Source organism: Nelumbo nucifera, chromosome 2 (genome assembly GCF_055504915.1).
Source record: "Nelumbo nucifera cultivar China Antique chromosome 2, China Antique-T2T, whole genome shotgun sequence".
In the NCBI taxonomy this organism is placed as follows: Eukaryota; Viridiplantae; Streptophyta; class Magnoliopsida; order Proteales; family Nelumbonaceae; genus Nelumbo; species Nelumbo nucifera.
The window spans coordinates 17,498,732-17,507,398 of NC_142650.1; positions in this window are offsets into that span (position 1 = coordinate 17,498,732).

An 8,667-nucleotide genomic window follows, 5' to 3' on the forward strand; every position below is an offset into this window, starting at 1 on the left:
TACTAAATTGTAACAAAAGTCATATTAAAATGTTAATGACTGTTCTTTAACTCTTTAACACCCCTCCACTTAACTTCGAAAATTTAAGAAAAATATTTATTTATTTTTATAAAAATGCTATAATAGATCCAAAAACCCCCCATCCTATTTATCTCCAAACCCCACCTCTTTTACTCTTTATCTCGTGTTATTGTTTTTTGCCATGAAGACGGACGATGGGAAAAGTATTAAGTAGTATTTATGGGATTTGGGAATTGCCGCAAAACCTATAATCGAAAGATATGGTAATTCTTTCACCCTTATATCATTTATCTATTTCCTCCATTTGAAAGGAGTATAAATATACAGTAATTTTATATTATTTTGTATCTATTTGTACACTATATATTTGTATTTGTATTTTTTTTCAAATTGACTTTATGTAACAATATTTGTATTATTTATATTATAAAACTTTATAATGTAATTAACTTGGGCCCCGTTTAGCGCGTCTTTTTGTATGTGTTGCTAATAGAGATGGCCACGAGCTGAACTTTTCATGAGCTATTCAAGCTCTGCTTGTGAGGTTCACGAGCCTAGTATAATAAATAAATAATTTTTATTACATACTTATATACATATATACGTGCATACATATAAATATATATAATAAATATTTTTTATTATATATAATAATAATTTTTATATATAATACTTTTATTTTTATGTATAATAGTAAATAATTTTTATAATTCTTAATTTTTTGTATGTAAAATAAAAAATTATTTTTATATGTATAATTTTTACCTTTTAGAAAAAGCTTGGCTTGCAATTGACCTCGAGTTGAGCTCGAACTTGCAAGCTTTTGAACCGAGCCAAGCTCAAGCTCAAATTGAGTTCAAGCCTAACACTATTTTTGCGAGTCGAGCTCGAATAACCAAGTATTTGGCTTGGTTCGACTCGAATCCATCCCTAGCTGCTAGTTGTTAAGAAGCCTAGTAGCTTGTGTTTTGGTCTTTCCTCATTTGGTTGGAAAAAGATCTAGCCACCAAAAGATGTCGCCCCGAAAAGAAGCTAAAAGACAAATGATGTAACTACGCTTATATATGAACCTACAATATATCACATTCTTAACAAAGAAAAAAAAATTAAAAATCTAATGTCTACATATTATTCGATCAATCTTCCAACCAAACAGAAGTGAATCTATCCATAACCCAAGGGCTCAAACTCATTTCTAAGCTATAAAATTAGACTAGGGCTCGACCAGTATCAATCAGAGGTGTAAATTGGGCCACGCGAGGGCCAACATGGCACAACTTTGCAGGCTGCCCATGCTTTAGCGAGTCTCGTCATGCCAACCCATAGGCTTAAGTGGGTGGTGTCTACTTCCTTTGGGATCACTAACAAGTCAAGCCCGACACAACCCATGGCATAAGCCCAAGTGGGCACGAGTCGGGTCGTGTTGCAAGGTGGGTCATGCTATGTTGCGCATCGAGCCATGGGTCGGGCCATCAGAGACATATTTAAAAAAATTGTAAAAGAAATAATAAAAATTTTAAAATAAATTAATAGAATAGATATAAAATTAAAAAATACTAAAAATTTTTAATTCTATATGAATTTTGATATATACAATTACATATAAAATAATAAAATGAAATTAAAAAAATTAGAATACAATTAAGGGGTTTTTATGATTCAGTCAAATTCCTCAAGTACACCCTTAATCATACGGATAAATTGGTTGGTACCACTACACACTATAGGGGATGGCAATTTTTCTTATCCTTGGCGGGGACCCGACTTCCCTGACCCGATGGGGTCGGGGATGGGGATTGTTTTGACGGGCAGGGATGGAGATGGGGATTAATAAGAATCCCCGATCGGGGTCAGAGTCGGGGATGAGGATTGAGGTCCCCGCCCTGCCCCAACCCCGATTATATATATATATTTATTATTATATTATATATATTAAATATATATTATTATATTATTTATATTATATATCAAAATATATTTAAAAATTTATTTATAATTTAAAATATTTATTTATTTTAAATAAATTTATTTTTTAAATAAATTTATTTTTTAAATAAATACTATTATATATAAAAAATTTCGAGAATTCAGATCCCAACGAGAATGGAGGACAAAATTTATCCCAACGTGGATCGGGGTCGGGGACGGGGAATATGATCCCCGCCCCGTTGCCTTTACTAGGCACTACCCGCATATTCAAATGCGAGAAAAACCTCACTCATGTCCATGGATGGTCATGGTCATACACTAGACCAATGATAAAAACCAGTAAGAAAACATCCCTTTCCATGGGTAACTCACATGCATGTTGCATGTGCATACACATGCACGTATCATAACATGCACCGGGGGTGAGGGGTGCGTAATGCAGACGCTGGCTTTGTCAAATCAGTCAAGAAACCATTTCCATTTGCAGTAGCTCTGACTTTTCTTCCTACGATCTATTGAGTCTATTCTTCTTTTCCTTTTCTCTTCCTCTCTTTTTCCATCAATAAATACACCCCACTTACTGCCCATCTCTCCGACTCTCCCTCCCCCCATTCACATTTCTTCTCTCCACTGCAACCCATCTCTTCTCCTCTCCCCTTTCAAACCCCTCTCACTCTCTCTCTCTCTCTCTCTCCCCACTTGTGTATTGTTTCTACATCCGAGGATGTCTAGGAAACCAAGTGATTTAGGTAACTTCGCTCATACAGATATCAAGGGGAGACCGACGGTATTGTTAAAGCAGAGCAGCAGCAAAAGAGTTGCCGGAAACAGGGACAACGCTGGAACTTACAGTTTTCGACTACCCAAGAGCTTAGGATTTTCACCGGTGAGATTTCTGAGGAGTCTTGGGGATAAGGTGGCAAGAGTTCTTCAAAGGATATCTACGAGGGGGAGGAGGTCTTCCTCCAAAGTCTCCTCGTCCAACTCAAGGTCGAGGCCATTGGCTGCATCGTTTGATTCTCACCGGTCGGAAGCCATAGAAGATTGCATCGAATTCATCAACTCTTCTGCTTCTTTCCAGAGGTCCAATTCCGTTTCGACAAATTAGACTTTGGGGCAGAATTATGGCATGCATGTAAATGGAAGAGCAGAGGAAGAAATTTATGTAATACTACTACGACTATTACGATGTTTTGTGGTATTAATTTAATAATAATAATTTAAAACTATGTTTATGTTGTAGTTTCTTGTTATTTTGTATGTCCCTAAGTAAGCTTAGTTCACATGAGACAACAACATCTCCATCAATCTAGAATTCCCTTTGTTTTTGGGTACAACATCGACAGATCAACTTAGAATTCAAGTAACAGATGAAACCACCCCAGAAAAGGAAAAGGCACTCGTTTGAAAGAGCAAATTGGGAGTCAATTTTGTGCTCGGAAAGCGTCCAATCAGCGTTGGAAGTAATGGCAACTGCATTTTATCATCCATCGCTTCCAAACTGAAACCTTGTTAGCCAATAGTCTCCGTCTTCTGTGGAGTTCAATAACCAACCATCATGGTCAATTGGTCATGCACGAACTCATAGCTTACAGCGTAATCTAGTTTAAGCTTGGAAGAAATGGAAGGATCACTCAAAAGTTGTCAACTCTTCCGGTTTGGAGATGGAGAGAAAAAGCTAGAAAACCTCTAAAATTTTCAGTCTAGCATCTGTAGATGGTAATAGTATTTAAAACTTTTCTAACAAACACATTCACCCACACGAGACGACAGAGGGTTTTCTTTTGGGCATAAGCTAAAGAGGGGAGACAAAGACAAAGTGGGAGTAGCAATGGTACCAACCAAACTCAATATCGTATCATTTTTTGTTTTTTCATGGAATTTCGGCGAATCTCCCAAATTTTGAAGTTTGTTTCGTTCAGCCCCAACAAAATTCCGAAACTTTGCACAATTAAAAATCTTGGATAAATGTTCAAAAATAACTATTTGCTAGTATATAATTAAGCTTTTCAACTCTTAAATATAATATTATAAGAAATAAAAGGTGCAACCGTGCAAGAGCATACATGATACATCCAGTCCAGTCTAGTCCAGTTGGGCTGATTAGTGATTTACCCAAAAGCTCCAGTTGGTTGGGCTCATAGGACATCAAGTGGTGGCCCACTGATAGGAAGATCTTAGACAGTTGGGTAGTTTGTCTGTTGCAGTAAATGGGGTTGTGGAAGCAGAAAAGAATGATGTGTCAAAAATCGCAACTCCCGTCACGTGGTACGTCTTAGGTTTGCTGCTTGCACTCCCTCCTCCTTCCCACTCCCTCCACAGTGCACCGCATTTAACACCGACACAAATATATGTGGATGGGTGTACCAGAACTCAGAATTCATAAGAGACCCACCCACCCGCCTGCCGCCTCTGTACGTGAATGGTGAATGGTGATTGGTGAATGAACGAACACAGGTTGAGTAGAATTGGTTTTCACTACCTTTGAGTGATTTATTAGAATGTATTCAGTTGGAAGTTTACAAGAAGAGAGACTCTCTCTTCGATAAAGATACATCCAAAGTGATGTGTGAGATGTCCAGATTCTTGTTAATCGAAGGAATATGAAGAATATTGTTTATAGATAAATTTCGAGATTTGCAAGAAATAATAGAAGAGTCAATGTGTGATATGTTTAAATTTTCACCATTACCGATTGTGACCTAATCAGGTCTATCATATTGGGAGTGAACTTGGAGCTTCTCTAGTTCAGAAAGTGATGTGATTGGTTGCTCCGGAATCCGGGTACCAATAATCTTCGAATTGAGTGCCATTCGGAACTGAAGTTGTATGAGCCGTAGGAGTAGTGTTGGGCTTTTTGGAGCGAGGCTTGAATTTCTTGTTGTATTGGTTTCGACAACAGAAAGTGGAATGATTTCGGCCTCCATAGATTTGGCAAAGATTGTTGGCATATTTTGACTTGTTTGTTGACTCTCTGTCTCTGCCATCCTTGTTAGTGTATTTGAGGTTTTTGACAAAACCCTTGGTTGAATAGTTGGCCGAAGGTGGGATTGAAGTTGCAACAAGTCTAGACTATCCGAACTTCCTAGCTGATCAGAAGAGCCTGTAAATTATCAAAGCAAATTTCATTAGGACGGGTTTGTACGGAGGTAACAAATGCATCATAATCGGCCCCTAAACCATTGAGGGTATAGTGGACCATATCCGAAGTGGATAGCGGTGATCCGGCTGCCGAGAGGTTGTCCGAAATAGTCTTGATTTTCTGGAGATAGATCTCCATGGAATCTCCTTCTTTCTTCAAGGCGAGAAGCTGGTTCTTGAGTTGAATGATGCGAGTTCGAGATTTGGAGGCATAGAGTCTTTCCAACGTGCACCACACCTCACAAAACGATCTACATCCCACCAACTGAGCAATAACAAGTTCAGTAAGAGTGGAAAGAAGCCACCCCATGAGCAATTTATCTTACTTCACCCAACTAGTGTAGGCGTAGACTTCCAAATTATTTCAGATGGTTGAGGAGGGCATTCGAAGGTTCCATTGATGTATCCGATGAGTCCGAATCCAAAGATAACTGGTTCAATGTGAAATCTTCAGAGCACGTAACTTTTCCCATCCATCTTGATGGAAATTAAGGTGGAGAGATTTCCATTGGGAATGATAGGAGAGGGGATTGAGGGTTTGAGTTTGTTGGAAAAGGAGAGTTGTTCGACCGGGTGGAGCTCGACATGGTATGCTGGGTTGATGGCTTTGATACCATGAACGAACACAGGTTGAATTGAATTGATTTTCACTACCTTTGAGTGATTCATTAGAATGTATTTATAATTTGTTAGAGAAGTTAGAAGTTTACAATGAGAGAGACTCTCTCTTGAATAAGATACATCAGAAAATAAAGATAAGATAAACAATAATTTAAATTTTAAAAACACTATAGGTTTATCCCATGGGATAGGATGCTCAACAATGTGGCATCGTCATCATCATCGTCCCACTCCCACCTAACCTCAGCTACTTGTGTGGTCACAGCTCCACGTACGGCTCCATCGATCGTTCCTTCCGCGTTGTTGGGTGGATTTAATTTAGTTGTCTACCTCTATTAAGTAGTAACAGGAGATTTGCAAACATATCTGTGGATGGGCGGAGGACTAGTTTGACAGAAGCTTAATTAATTTCCTTTCCAGTTAATTCCACCAGGCCACATCGAGGATCGGGCCCTCTGTTCGTGAGTCGTGACTTCGTGTTCGCCCAGCCTCAGCCTCAGCCTGTGTCAACCTGCCAACAAGAGGAGGCATGCATTTGTGTGGGCACTGGGCACTGGGCAGGGTAGATAGCATTGTTCTCAATGGGGGCGACATCCATTAATGTTGTGCTGGCCCCTCGACCAGCACAGGACAGTGCCTCAACTTTTAACGCTTCCTCCTGCTAGTTTATCTATCCTAACTACTATCTTTGTTTTATTTGGTGTCTGTCTCAGGCTTAGGCATTTCACGTACGCTTCACATATCAAGTTGATGAGAATGGTTACGCCACAATCTCACTCTATATAGTTGTGAAACAAATCACGTTTAGAAAAACTTAAAAAAAAATATATATATTAAAGTAGAAAAGCATCTCTAGCTTTAGACTAATTCCTCTTTTTCTAATTTCATTGAACACTCTATTAATTAGAATCCTACTAAATCTCTTTAAAAAAATAAGAAAGTCCTAAATTCAAAAATCCCATTGATAATTGGTAAATACGAATTAAGATGAATTATTGAAGCCAACTTAGTAATTATTTATTCAATTGGGTAAGAGAGGTCATTCAAACTTCTTATTTTTCTTGAAATGGTTCTAACTTGCATAGAACTTATTGACCTTGAATTTAATTTAAAAAATATCAAATTGTAGTTTTCCATGAAACCAGAGTTGAGTTATTGGAGAAAGTTTTCACACTTATAAATAAATGAGGTCCACAGCTGAATACTTTTGTTGAGACAATCTCTATTTCTGCACCATACATTAGTCCAACATTATCATCTTGGGTACAAATATGTAATGTGATTTATGGGTCGTTCTCCCTTTAATACTGGGGTTGAGGTCAGTAGTGGGAGCATGTATGAATACAGTGTGCCAGTGGCCATGATGTGTAGTGTGCGTGCTGCCCTTGAGTTAGGCCTTAGGTTAGACACCATCGTAAATGAAATGATCTCAGCTTGTTCTTTAATTCATTGCGTTTGAGAGACAAATTCAACATCTAGAATTAATGGAGTTGTATCCTGTCTGTTAGGTGAAGATGTAAATGAGGTGAGGATTTCAGTACTGTCTTGTCTTCATTTAGAGAAACAGTTCAAGGGCGGCTACGTATGCTACTATGTAAAGCTGTGTTCTTTGATAATCGATATTTATATTTGATTAATTGTATGTGTATGGTCAGCCTAGTCCAAGCACTTTGGATATATGGGGTGATGATCAGTTCTTTCCCCTTGACATTCAATAAATTATTATTGACTTGCTGCTGATAAAACAACGGATTTATCATTCATCTTAATTATATAATTAAATAATAGAGTTGGGTTAATTCTCTGTATTGAGCTGACTTTTTGACATTAAAGATGAAACTGCATTATTTTGGTTGGTCTCCTTATCTCCAATCACATGATGAGCGGGCTTGAATTAAAATGAAATAGGGTCTGAATCTTGGACTCTTGGTTCTTAGGGTTTAAATAAAATTTTGATTAACTTTTGCTTCAGGTTTTATTACTTCATTTACATTGCAAACAAACAAAACAAGGCGAGGTTTCAAGTGTAAGCAAATTGGAATTTGCAACCGACTTATTTGCATTTCCATACTTGAGCACCAAATGAAATTGCATAGCAAACAAACTAGGCCTAAATCTCAAAAGATCAACAGCTTTAACCAGAAGTGTTTCATTGACCACTCTCTCAATTTATCGCTATTTAAGCTTTGAGCTTGCAACCAAATTGCCTGAGCAAAAGGGTATAGATAAAATAAATGAAGATAGGATTCATTTGAGTGGTTAAACAGCACGCATGATCCCTCCCTCTCATCTTTATTGCCTCTGTTATTGTCTTTAGGTGGCATCGCGCAATCTGAGTAAGCTTTAATTCCAAATGAACAGTTGAAACCTATAAAGAATTTGTATTAATTTCTTTCCCGTGTAAATTTGTCCGGCTGATTTGCGTGACAATCTGAAGATTGAGGTTCATTCCATTTTAATTTCCATCCGGGAGGTCGATTTCAATTGGTTAAGCAATCTCCTTGTTAATTTGTCTCGACCAATAAGATTGACTTCGTTTTTGTATTTACCTAGCTTAGAAGGACTATTGTTCAGATATTACTGAGCGCTAGAGCCCATTTGGGAGGGCTTCTGCATTGAATGAGCCATTTGGGAGAAGGTACCTGGGCTCCATGTAAGCCCATTTCCAATTTTCTGGATTTTTTTTTATGAAAAACGGCTTCATGGCATTACGAGTTTTTCAGCTCATGTAACGCTAGAAGCCGCGAAGTGAAAGCCCTCCCAAAACGGCACTTGTGTTGTTTTGATAGTTAAGTGGCATCCTAAATTTTCAACTTTTTAAAAGAAGTCCAATCCATCTTCCACTTTTGCTCAACAATCCATTTATTTATTTTTTTTTTCTTCCCATTTAACCTGTAAAATCCTCCCCTCTGATCTCTGAACACTGCCATTAAAAATTCCTCAACATTACATACT